The following is an 11,144-nucleotide window of genomic DNA, read 5'->3' on the forward strand; positions in this document are numbered from 1 at the left end:
CACTGGTGGACACTCACATTGGACTTATCAACACACTGGGATTCTTGGACTGTTTTTAGGGTATGGACAAATGAACTGTATTCTTTTAACAGAGTTTACCTGTTTTTAGGGTATGGACAAATGAACTGTATTCTTTTAACAGAGTTGACCTAGTTTTATCGTGTTGTTTTAAAGTCTTTTATGTGAACCTTGTAAATACACCAAATCTATTTAAACCAATTTTCTTTTATGTCTCATTCTTTTAACCACTAGTCATCTCTCACAGTTAAATCTGACACCATTTTAGTCTTGTAACTCGGCTGATAAGGCCGATTGTTACACTTTTATGGGAGACCGCCTGGGAATATCAGGTGCTGTAAGCTTTTGGCTTTTCTTCACTATTTATATAATATGCTGGCTTTTACGGAGGCTAATCTTTAATGTAAGAGCCATATTTCATAATTCATTATTTATATTGATTATAATATTATGTGTGTTATATTATGTTGTATATTTTTCAGTTTATATTAGTTTTTTACTGCGCATGTCTAATGACGTCATTTCATAGTCCACGTGCTTGGTTAGACGCACGTGAGAAATCAGTAAGTTGCGAAAGTTCTGGAGGACACAAGCTTTTGACCGTAATTAAGATCAGTCTGGAATTAAGATTCATGAAGATACAGCCATAAGTTGTTGTGACTAAAGTGGATTTATATGAAAATACTGTAACAAGTGTTAAAACGTTCGATGTTGAAAATAAATGAGGAAACAAAAAGGACGTCATGGACTTCCGAGTCGTGAGTAAATCATTTCAAGAAGAAAGATACGCGTCGAAACTTGTGGATTAACTAAAGGAAAATACATGTCCCAAACATGTAAAGTCAAAAGCTTTCTCCATCGTTCAAGCGAAGATAAGTGATTTAAAAGTGCACTTTCTCTGCACGTGAATGTAAACGAAAGAACGCGCTGGAATTTGGAATATGTAGTGCAGTTTCGCACATGTTGGAGTCATGAACGAATGAAGGAAGATTGATCGTCTTGGTCGCTTGCAAAAAGTGTTGATAAGTAATTGAAGTCGTCAGTGGAGTTTTGCACGCTTTGAAAATCACAATGGAAGACGAAGAAGATGACGACGCTGCAATTACCGAGACTGAGCGCAAGAGGGCGCTTACCGACAAGGGTTTGGAAGAGAAGCTTCACAACCAGATAAACGCCAGAAGAGGCAAGTTGAGACAATTAACTGCAACATCCAACGAAATTGAATTGCTAATGGAAAATGCTTGCAATTTAAATGATGTTGAAATTAAGTATATTAAGAACTACAAAAGGCTGTTTGGAGAATTTGTTGAAAGCAATGCTTCAGTGTTGTACTACTTAAAAAAGGAAGAGCATGAGCACGATCAGGATTTCTGGTTTCAGCCTAAATTGCTGTGCTGCAAAAAATTCATGGAAAAAGTGGAGTTGTGGATTGAGGAAACTAAGAACAGAATTAAGATGTCTCAAATTTGTGACAAAGAAGTGTCGCCAATGGACAGTGTGTCAATGGTGGCGTCTAAGACACTCACTTCTAATAAGTCTGGAAGTGGAGTGACGTCTGTATCCAAAAAGTCCTCAAAGTCTACAGCATCCTCAGCTCGTCTTAAGGAAGAGGCTAACAGAGCAGCTTTGTTGGCTAAAGCAGCAGCCTTAAAAGAACGGCAGGCATTAGAAATTAAGGAAGCACAATTAAAGGCTGAAATGGAAAGGCTGGAAATTGAAACTGCTCTTGCAATGTCCAATGCTAAAATAAAAGTGTATCAGGATTGTGAAGAACAACAACATTATGTAAGTCAAAGTTTGGTCACCAAATCAAGTGGTGCAGATGTTCCCAAATTGGAGCATTATGAGCATGATGAGTACAGTGTATCATCAAAGAATGTCAAAATGTCATCACGTCGCGAATCAGTGCAGCCAAGTGTATCTGTAAGTGCCAAACCTAAGAAAACAAGTACTGTAAAGGAATGGTCTGCCCAAGAAAATGAGACCTCACATCATAATATTGATACAGTAGAGCTTCAGAGAATGATGCAACGTCAGACAGATATCACAGAAATTCTTGTGAAAAATCATAGACAGTCTTCTTTACCTCAGCGTGATGTTCCTTTGTTTCATGGAGACCCACTTGAGTTCAGGTCTTTTTTGAAAGCGTTTGAACATGCTGTTGAATCTAGAGCTGATAGTAATGCTGATAAGTTATACTTTCTGGAACAGTACACAAGAGGAGAGCCTAGAGATGTTGTGAAGAGCTGCCAGCACATGTCAGATGATCGTGGTTATGCAGAAGCAATGAGACTGTTACATGAGAGGTTTGGAAATGAGCTAAAAATTGCGACAGCTTTGATGCAAAAGGCATTTAAATGGCCTGAAATAAAGTCAGAGGATGGAAAGTCATTAAGTGCTTTCTCATTGTTCCTGGTAACATGCCGCAATGTCATGGAAGACATTGAGTACATGGATGAGTTAGATAATCCTACCAACATGAGGATTATTATATCAAAACTGCCATACAAATTGCGTGAAAGATGGAGGGCTCATGCCTATCAATACGAGGAGCACAATCGGAAACGAGCCAAGTTCATACAGTTAGTGGAATTTGTTGACCGACAAGCAAAGGTAATATCAAATCCACTCTTTGGAGATCTGGAAGCCATGGCTGGTGATAAGAAACCCCTTAACAAAGGTCTTCAAGGATACAAGCTGAAGAAAGAAGGAAAAAGAGGAGGTAGCAGCTTTGTAATTGGTGTGAAACAGGTTGGTGAAAATCAAGACTTGACTATAACAAAGAACAATTGTGCATCAGTTATCAGTGCTTTCACGAAACCTTGTGCATTCTGTGAGAAAAGTCATACCTTAGATGAATGCTACCGCTTCACTGCTAAGTCATATAAAGACAAATTGGACTTTTTGAGAAAGAATGGATTTTGCTTTGGATGTTTAGTGAAAGGACACTTAAGCAAAGACTGCATGAGAAGAATCACTTGTCAGTTGTGCTCAAAGAAACATCCTTCCATGCTACACATTGCCACACAAGACAAAGATCATGGGAATGTAATGGTAAAAGTTGATGAAACTGAAACAGTTAGTACCTTGCCTGCTACAGTGAGTCATGAAACAAGTGCCTGTACTGGGGCCGGAGACAGTTGTGTTCTTGCCATAGTACCTGTTAAAATAAAGTCCAAAAAAAGTGACAAGACAGTGGAAGTGTATGCGTTTGTAGACCCGGGTAGTTCTGCCACTTTCTGCACGGAGTCATTAGCAAGGCGGTTAAATGTCCAAGGCAGAAAGGTTGACATGATGTTGAGCACCATGAGCTCCAAGAAACGAATAAAAACCTATGTGATCACTGATTTGGAGGTTAGTGGTCTGGAAGAAAACAGCTTTGTCGAACTTTCCAAAGTGTTTACACAAAAGAGCATCCCTGTCTCAATGAAAAACATTCCACAACAACACGACATTGATAAGTGGCCGTACCTCAGTGAAGTGAAATTGCCTCAGATTGATGCTGGAATTGAAATCCTCATAGGTAATAAAGAGTACAAGCTTCTAGAACCATGGCAAGTAATTAACAGTAAACACAATGGGCCATATGCAGTAAAGACCACTCTTGGATGGATTCTGAATGGACCTTTTAGAGAACCTGTTGAGGAGAGCATGTATGACAACAAGCGGACAAACGTTACAGTCAACAGAATTTCCATGGAAAGTGTGGAGCAGATGCTGATACAACAGTACAACCATGATTTTCCTGAGCGGAATTGTGATGATAGAGCTGAGTTGTCGCCAGAGGATCATCAGTTTTTGGATTCTGTAACTAACTCTCTGCAGTTTACCAATGGTCACTACTACATTGGCCTTCCATTTAAGAAAGTAGTTAGACAAATGCCCAACAATCGGAGTGCAGCAATGCAGCGTGCACTAAACCTCAAAAAGAAATTAAAGAAAAACTGCTCATTTCATGAGGAGTATTCAAACTTCATGAATGACATGTTCAAAAAAGGTCATGCAGTCAAGGTCTCTACATCTTACCTAAGTCGCCAAGATGGTCAGGTGTGGTATATACCTCACCATGGGGTATATCATCCTCAGAAGAAAAAGCTAAGAGTGGTTTTTGATTGTGCTGCCAGCTTCCAGGGAGTATCATTGAATAGCGAGCTCCTACAAGGACCGGACTTGACAAATTCACTCATTGGAGTGCTCACACGTTTCAGGCAAGAGTCAGTGGCCATGATGGCAGACGTTGAAGCCATGTATTATCAGGTGAGAGTTCCCGAAAAAGACACCGACTTGCTGCGTTTCCTGTGGTGGCCGAATGGAGATGTAAACCAGGACTTGGTTGAGTACAAAATGGTCGTCCATCTGTTTGGCGCAAAATCATCTCCAAGTGTCGCTAACTTTGCCCTCAGGAAAACAGCAGAAGAAAACCGCAGCAAATCATCTGTTGAAGCAGTCAGCACAGTGCTTAAGAACTTTTATGTAGACGACTGCTTAAAGTCTGTTTCGAGCCATGATCAAGCAATTGCCCTGTATAATAATCTCACAGACCTTTGTGCTAGTGGAGGGTTTCACCTCACCAAGTGGGCAAGTAATAGTCGTGCTTTCTTGACTTCTATTCCAGAAAGTGAAAGAGTCAAAGACGTGAGAGACTTGGACTTGAGTAAAGATGCACTTCCTGTCGAGAGAGCTCTGGGAGTGTTGTGGTGCGTCAACACAGACACATTCAAGTTTAAAGTCAGTTTGAAAGAACAACCTGTTACCAGAAGAGGAATCCTGTCAATTGCAAGTTCAATCTATGACCCTTTGGGTTTCCTTGCACCTGTTATATTGCCAACAAAGATCTTAATGCAGCAGTTGTGTAAAGAAAGGCTGGCATGGGATGATGACATTCCTGAACAGTTTGCAAAAAGATGGAAAGGCTGGTTACAAGAGTTGCATCAACTGTCTGAGTTTAGTGTGGCAAGATGCATCAAACCAGTTGACTTTGGAGTTACAACAACAGCACAACTTCATCATTTCTCAGACGCAAGTGAGGTGGGATATGGAGTTGTCTCATACCTCAGGTTGGTTAATGCTGATGGACTTACACATTGTGCCTTCATGATGGGGAAGTCCCGTGTAGCACCACTGAAACAAACCACTATTCCGCGTATGGAATTGACTGCAGCAGTAGTTGCTGTGAACACTGACAAGATGTTGAAATGTGAACTGGAAATGGAGTTACTGGACTCTATATTTTGGACTGACAGTACAACTGTTTTGAGATATATTGACAACGAAAAACTTCGTTTCAAAACTTTTGTTGCCAATAGAGTTGCCATCATAAGAGAGTCTACCAAGCCACAGCAGTGGAGGTATGTCAGTACTTCAAAAAACCCAGCTGATTCTGCTTCCAGGGGACTTTCTTGTGATAAATTCATGAAAACCTTCAACTGGATCCATGGTCCCTCTTTTCTCAAAGAACCAGAGAGTAAATGGCCTGAGAACATTCATGACCCATCAATAAAAGAGGATGACACTGACATTAAACACTCTGCTTCTGTGAATCTTGTGAGTGTTACAGAAAGCACAGATGCTGTGAGCAAACTGATCAACTATTACTCTGATTGGTACAAGTTGAGAAGATCTGTTGCATGGATTCTTCGTGTCAAGGACATGCTTAAACAAAAAACAAAACAAAAAGACAGATGTGAAGATGACCCTATGGTGGAAACCTACAAGTCTCTGACAATGCAGGACTTAACAAGAGCTGAAAATGAAATTATTAAGTTCATTCAACGGCAAAAATTCAAAGAAGAAATTTCCACGTTGCAAAAGAGCAATGCATCTGTAAAAAGGAACAGCTGCCTTTCCAAACTGGATCCAATACTGCAGGATGGAATACTGAGAGTTGGAGGACGTCTTGGTAGGTCTGCAATGCCTGAGCATGTAAAACACCCAATCATTATACCTAAAGACTCGCATGTCACTACTTTAATTTTAAGAGACATTCATGAAAAAATTGGACATTGCGGAAGGAATTATATGCTTTCAAAATTGCGACAAAAATTCTGGATTCTGACTGCTAACTCCATTGTGAGAAAGTTTCTTTCCAGCTGTGTGACGTGTAGAAAGATCCGAGCAAAGGCTGGTGAACAAAAGATGTCAGAACTACCACGTGACAGAGTAACACCAGATCATCCACCCTTCACCAATGTAGGAGTAGACTATTTTGGACCGTTTGATGTTCGACAAGGTAGAAGTAATGTTAAAAGGTACGGTGTATTGTTTACTTGTTTGACAACAAGAGCTGTGCATATTGAAGTTGCACATTCATTGGACACAGACTCCTGTTTGAATGCCATTCGACGCTTTGTGTGCAGGAGAGGTCAGGTGTCAATCATGAGAAGTGACAATGGCACTAACTTCGTAGGTGCTGAGGTTGAATTGCGTAAGGCTATCCAACAGTGGAATCAGTCAAAAATTGAATGCACTCTCATGCAAAAAGGAATACAGTGGATATTCAACCCACCTTCCGGGTCTCATTTTGGTGGAATATGGGAACGACAGATAAGATCAGTCAGAAAGATCTTGCGATCTGTACTGAAAGAGCAAACACTTACTGATGAGGGCTTGCATACATTACTGTGTGAGGTGGAAGCTATAATGAATGACCGACCACTTACTACTGTCACAGATGATCCCACAGATCTGGAACCCTTGACACCCAATCACCTGTTGATAATGAAAAGACAGCCAAACTTGCCTCCTGGACTTTTCAAAAAAGAGGACATATATGCACGTCGCAAGTGGAAGCAAATTCAGTACCTTGCTGACTTGTTCTGGAAGCGGTGGGTCCGCGAATATTTGCCTTTGCTTCAGGAGCGTCAAAAATGGTTTCAAGTGAGAAAAAACCTTTCAGTTGGAGATGTCGTTTTAATAATTGACGAGTCTTCTCCAAGAAATTCATGGGTCTTTGGACGAATCATGAAAGTGTTTCCTGATAAAAAAGGACTTGTAAGACGAGTGTTGGTTAAAACTAAGACCAATACCCTGGAAAGACCCATTGACAAGTTATGCCTCATATGTGAAATGGACTGTTAAGGTCATAAGTGTCTAAGACTGTTTCTTTGGTGTGCAAAGATATGGACACTGTAAAGCAAATATTGGACATTTAAGAAGTTTAAAGTGATGGCTAATGTGAATAGTGAAACTACATGGCTCTTTTGGTATAAAAAAAAGGTAATTGTCAGTCTTCTTGCCTGTCAATTAGGGGCCGGAAATGTAAGAGCCATATTTCATAATTCATTATTTATATTGATTATAATATTATGTGTGTTATATTATGTTGTATATTTTTCAGTTTATATTAGTTTTTTACTGCGCATGTCTAATGACGTCATTTCATAGTCCACGTGCTTGGTTAGACGCACGTGAGAAATCAGTAAGTTGCGAAAGTTCTGGAGGACACAAGCTTTTGACCGTAATTAAGATCAGTCTGGAATTAAGATTCATGAAGATACAGCCATAAGTTGTTGTGACTAAAGTGGATTTATATGAAAATACTGTAACAAGTGTTAAAACGTTCGATGTTGAAAATAAATGAGGAAACAAAAAGGACGTCATGGACTTCCGAGTCGTGAGTAAATCATTTCAAGAAGAAAGATACGCGTCGAAACTTGTGGATTAACTAAAGGAAAATACATGTCCCAAACATTTAAATAGCCCACTTTTTGGAGCAGCCCTCGCTTATGGCCATACCGCGCTGAGAGCGCCCGATCTCGTCTGATCTCGGAAGCTAAGCAGCGTCGGGCCTGGTTAGTACTTGGATTGGAGACCGCCTGGGAATACCAGGTGCTGTAAGCTTTTGCCTTTTCTTCACTATTTATATAATATGCTGGCTTTTACGGAGGCTGATCTTTAAATAGCCCACATTTTGGAGCAGCCCTCGATTATGGCCATACCGCGCTGAGAGCGCCTGACCTCGTCTGATCTCGGAAGCTAAGCAGCGTCGGGCCTTGTTAGTACTTGGATGGGAGACCGCCTGGGAATACCAGGTGCTGTAAGCTTTTGCCTTTTCTTCACTATTTATATAATATGCTGGCTTTTACGGAGGCTGATCTTTAAATAGCCCACTTTTTGGAGCAGCCCTCGCTTATGGCCATACCGCGCTGAGAGCGCCCGATCTCGTCTGATCTCGGAAGCTAAGCAGCGTCGGGCCTGTTTAGTACTTGGATGGGAGACCGCCTGGGAATACCAGGTGCTGTAAGCTTTTGCCTTTTCTTCACTATTTATATAATATGCTGGCTTTTAGAAAGACGTGTTTTACCGCTCTATTTATTACAATCATTTAAATGTATTATAGAGTTTTAAGTGTTTTACATGTTTTTTAGGCCATTTTATTACTCTTAACATTTTAAGTGTATGTGTCTTTAATAAATGGATGGTTGGCCTTTCATGTGACTAGACACATGACAGGAAGCAGGAAGTACAACTGTATAAGAGAGCAGCATGACAAACAAAGGACAGTCACCAAACTGTTGGATTGAGGAGTTGCTAATTTTAGAGCTCAACTTTCCATTCACCACCTGCAAAATTTGGATTACACTTTCTGTGGATTGTATATACACTGGTGGACACTCACATTGGACTTATCAACACACTGGGATTCTTGGACTGTTTTTAGGGTATGGACAAATGAACTGTATTCTTTTAACAGAGTTTACCTGTTTTTAGGGTATGGACAAATGAACTGTATTCTTTTAACAGAGTTGACCCTAGTTTTATCGTGTTGTTTTAAAGTCTTTTATGTGAACCTTGTAAATACACCAAATCTATTTAAACCAATTTTCTTTTATGTCTCATTCTTTTAACCACTAGTCATTTCTCACAGTTAAATCTGACACCATTTTAGTCTTGTAACTCGGCTGATAAGGCCGATTGTTACACTTTTATGGGAGACCGCCTGGGAATATCAGGTGCTGTAAGCTTTTGGCTTTTCTTCACTATTTATATAATATGCTGGCTTTTACGGAGGCTAATCTTTAAATAGCCCACTTTTTGGAGCAGCCCTCGATTATGGCCATACCGCGCTGAGAGTGCCCGACCTCGTCTGATCTCGGAAGCTAAGCAGCGTCGGGCCTGGTTAGTACTTGGATTGGAGACCGCCTGGGAATACCAGGTGCTGTAAGCTTTTGCCTTTTCTTCACTATTTATATAATATGCTGGCTTTTACGGAGGCTGATCTTTAAATAGCCCACATTTTGGAGCAGCCCTCGATTATGGCCATACCGCGCTGAGAGCGCCCGACCTCGTCTGATCTCGGAAGCTAAGCAGCGTCGGGCCTTGTTAGTACTTGGATGGGAGACCGCCTGGGAATACCAGGTGCTGTAAGCTTTTGCCTTTTCTTCACTATTTATATAATATGCTGGCTTTTACGGAGGCTGATCTTTAAATAGCCCACTTTTTGGAGCAGCCCTCGCTTATGGCCATACCGCGCTGAGAGCGCCCGATCTCGTCTGATCTCGGAAGCTAAGCAGCGTCGGGCCTGTTTAGTACTTGGATGGGAGACCGCCTGGGAATACCAGGTGCTGTAAGCTTTTGCCTTTTCTTCACTATTTATATAATATGCTGGCTTTTAGAAAGACGTGTTTTACCGCTCTATTTATTACAATCATTTAAATGTATTATAGAGTTTTAAGTGTTTTACATGTTTTTTAGGCCATTTTATTACTCTTAACATTTTAAGTGTATGTGTCTTTAATAAATGGATGGTTGGCCTTTCATGTGACTAGACACATGACAGGAAGCAGGAAGTACAACTGTATAAGAGAGCAGCATGACAAACAAAGGACAGTCACCAAACTGTTGGATTGAGGAGTTGCTAATTTTAGAGCTCAACTTTCCATTCACCACCTGCAAAATTTGGATTACACTTTCTGTGGATTGTATATACACTGGTGGACACTCACATTGGACTTATCAACACACTGGGATTCTTGGACTGTTTTTAGGGTATGGACAAATGAACTGTATTCTTTTAACAGAGTTTACCTGTTTTTAGGGTATGGACAAATGAACTGTATTCTTTTAACAGAGTTGACCCTAGTTTTATCGTGTTGTTTTAAAGTCTTTTATGTGAACCTTGTAAATACACCAAATCTATTTAAACCAATTTTCTTTTATGTCTCATTCTTTTAACCACTAGTCATCTCTCACAGTTAAATCTGACACCATTTTAGTCTTGTAACTCGGCTGATAAGGCCGATTGTTACACTTTTATGGGAGACCGCCTGGGAATATCAGGTGCTGTAAGCTTTTGGCTTTTCTTCACTATTTATATAATATGCTGGCTTTTACGGAGGCTAATCTTTAAATAGCCCACTTTTTGGAGCAGCCCTCGATTATGGCCATACCGCGCTGAGAGTGCCCGACCTCGTCTGATCTCGGAAGCTAAGCAGCGTCGGGCCTGGTTAGTACTTGGATTGGAGACCGCCTGGGAATACCAGGTGCTGTAAGCTTTTGCCTTTTCTTCACTATTTATATAATATGCTGGCTTTTACGGAGGCTGATCTTTAAATAGCCCACATTTTGGAGCAGCCCTCGATTATGGCCATACCGCGCTGAGAGCGCCCGACCTCGTCTGATCTCGGAAGCTAAGCAGCGTCGGGCCTTGTTAGTACTTGGATGGGAGACCGCCTGGGAATACCAGGTGCTGTAAGCTTTTGCCTTTTCTTCACTATTTATATAATATGCTGGCTTTTACGGAGGCTGATCTTTAAATAGCCCACTTTTTGGAGCAGCCCTCGCTTATGGCCATACCGCGCTGAGAGCGCCCGATCTCGTCTGATCTCGGAAGCTAAGCAGCGTCGGGCCTGTTTAGTACTTGGATGGGAGACCGCCTGGGAATACCAGGTGCTGTAAGCTTTTGCCTTTTCTTCACTATTTATATAATATGCTGGCTTTTAGAAAGACGTGTTTTACCGCTCTATTTATTACAATCATTTAAATGTATTATAGAGTTTTAAGTGTTTTACATGTTTTTTAGGCCATTTTATTACTCTTAACATTTTAAGTGTATGTGTCTTTAATAAATGGATGGTTGGCCTTTCATGTGACTAGACACATGACAGGAAGCAGGAAGTACAACTGTA

The 11,144-nt window shown here is 40.7% G+C and overlaps 9 non-coding genes across 9 annotated transcripts; all 9 read left to right on the plus strand.

Moving 5' to 3' along the window:
* The first annotated feature begins 7,738 nt into the window (after positions 1–7,738).
* On the plus strand, positions 7,739–7,857 carry LOC141318186 (5S ribosomal RNA). The gene has a single exon (XR_012352517.1). It is a non-coding gene; the product is annotated as a 5S ribosomal RNA (ribosomal RNA).
* Positions 7,858–7,941: 84 nt separating this feature from the next.
* LOC141345233 (5S ribosomal RNA) lies at positions 7,942–8,060 on the plus strand. Its single transcript, XR_012356984.1, has one exon. It is a non-coding gene; the product is annotated as a 5S ribosomal RNA (ribosomal RNA).
* An 84-nt stretch (positions 8,061–8,144) lies between these two features.
* Positions 8,145–8,263, plus strand: LOC141309960 (5S ribosomal RNA). Its single transcript, XR_012347512.1, has one exon. It is a non-coding gene; the product is annotated as a 5S ribosomal RNA (ribosomal RNA).
* An 802-nt stretch (positions 8,264–9,065) lies between these two features.
* LOC141345874 (5S ribosomal RNA) lies at positions 9,066–9,184 on the plus strand. Its single transcript, XR_012357101.1, has one exon. It is a non-coding gene; the product is annotated as a 5S ribosomal RNA (ribosomal RNA).
* Positions 9,185–9,268: 84 nt separating this feature from the next.
* On the plus strand, positions 9,269–9,387 carry LOC141319361 (5S ribosomal RNA). Its single transcript, XR_012353621.1, has one exon. It is a non-coding gene; the product is annotated as a 5S ribosomal RNA (ribosomal RNA).
* An 84-nt stretch (positions 9,388–9,471) lies between these two features.
* Positions 9,472–9,590, plus strand: LOC141309971 (5S ribosomal RNA). Its single transcript, XR_012347523.1, has one exon. It is a non-coding gene; the product is annotated as a 5S ribosomal RNA (ribosomal RNA).
* An 802-nt stretch (positions 9,591–10,392) lies between these two features.
* On the plus strand, positions 10,393–10,511 carry LOC141345881 (5S ribosomal RNA). Its single transcript, XR_012357102.1, has one exon. It is a non-coding gene; the product is annotated as a 5S ribosomal RNA (ribosomal RNA).
* An 84-nt stretch (positions 10,512–10,595) lies between these two features.
* On the plus strand, positions 10,596–10,714 carry LOC141319362 (5S ribosomal RNA). Its single transcript, XR_012353622.1, has one exon. It is a non-coding gene; the product is annotated as a 5S ribosomal RNA (ribosomal RNA).
* An 84-nt stretch (positions 10,715–10,798) lies between these two features.
* On the plus strand, positions 10,799–10,917 carry LOC141309982 (5S ribosomal RNA). The gene has a single exon (XR_012347534.1). It is a non-coding gene; the product is annotated as a 5S ribosomal RNA (ribosomal RNA).
* Positions 10,918–11,144: the final 227 nt, after the last annotated feature.

The sequence above is a fragment of the Garra rufa genome, chromosome 1 (assembly GCF_049309525.1).
Source record: "Garra rufa chromosome 1, GarRuf1.0, whole genome shotgun sequence".
In the NCBI taxonomy this organism is placed as follows: domain Eukaryota; kingdom Metazoa; phylum Chordata; class Actinopteri; order Cypriniformes; family Cyprinidae; genus Garra; species Garra rufa.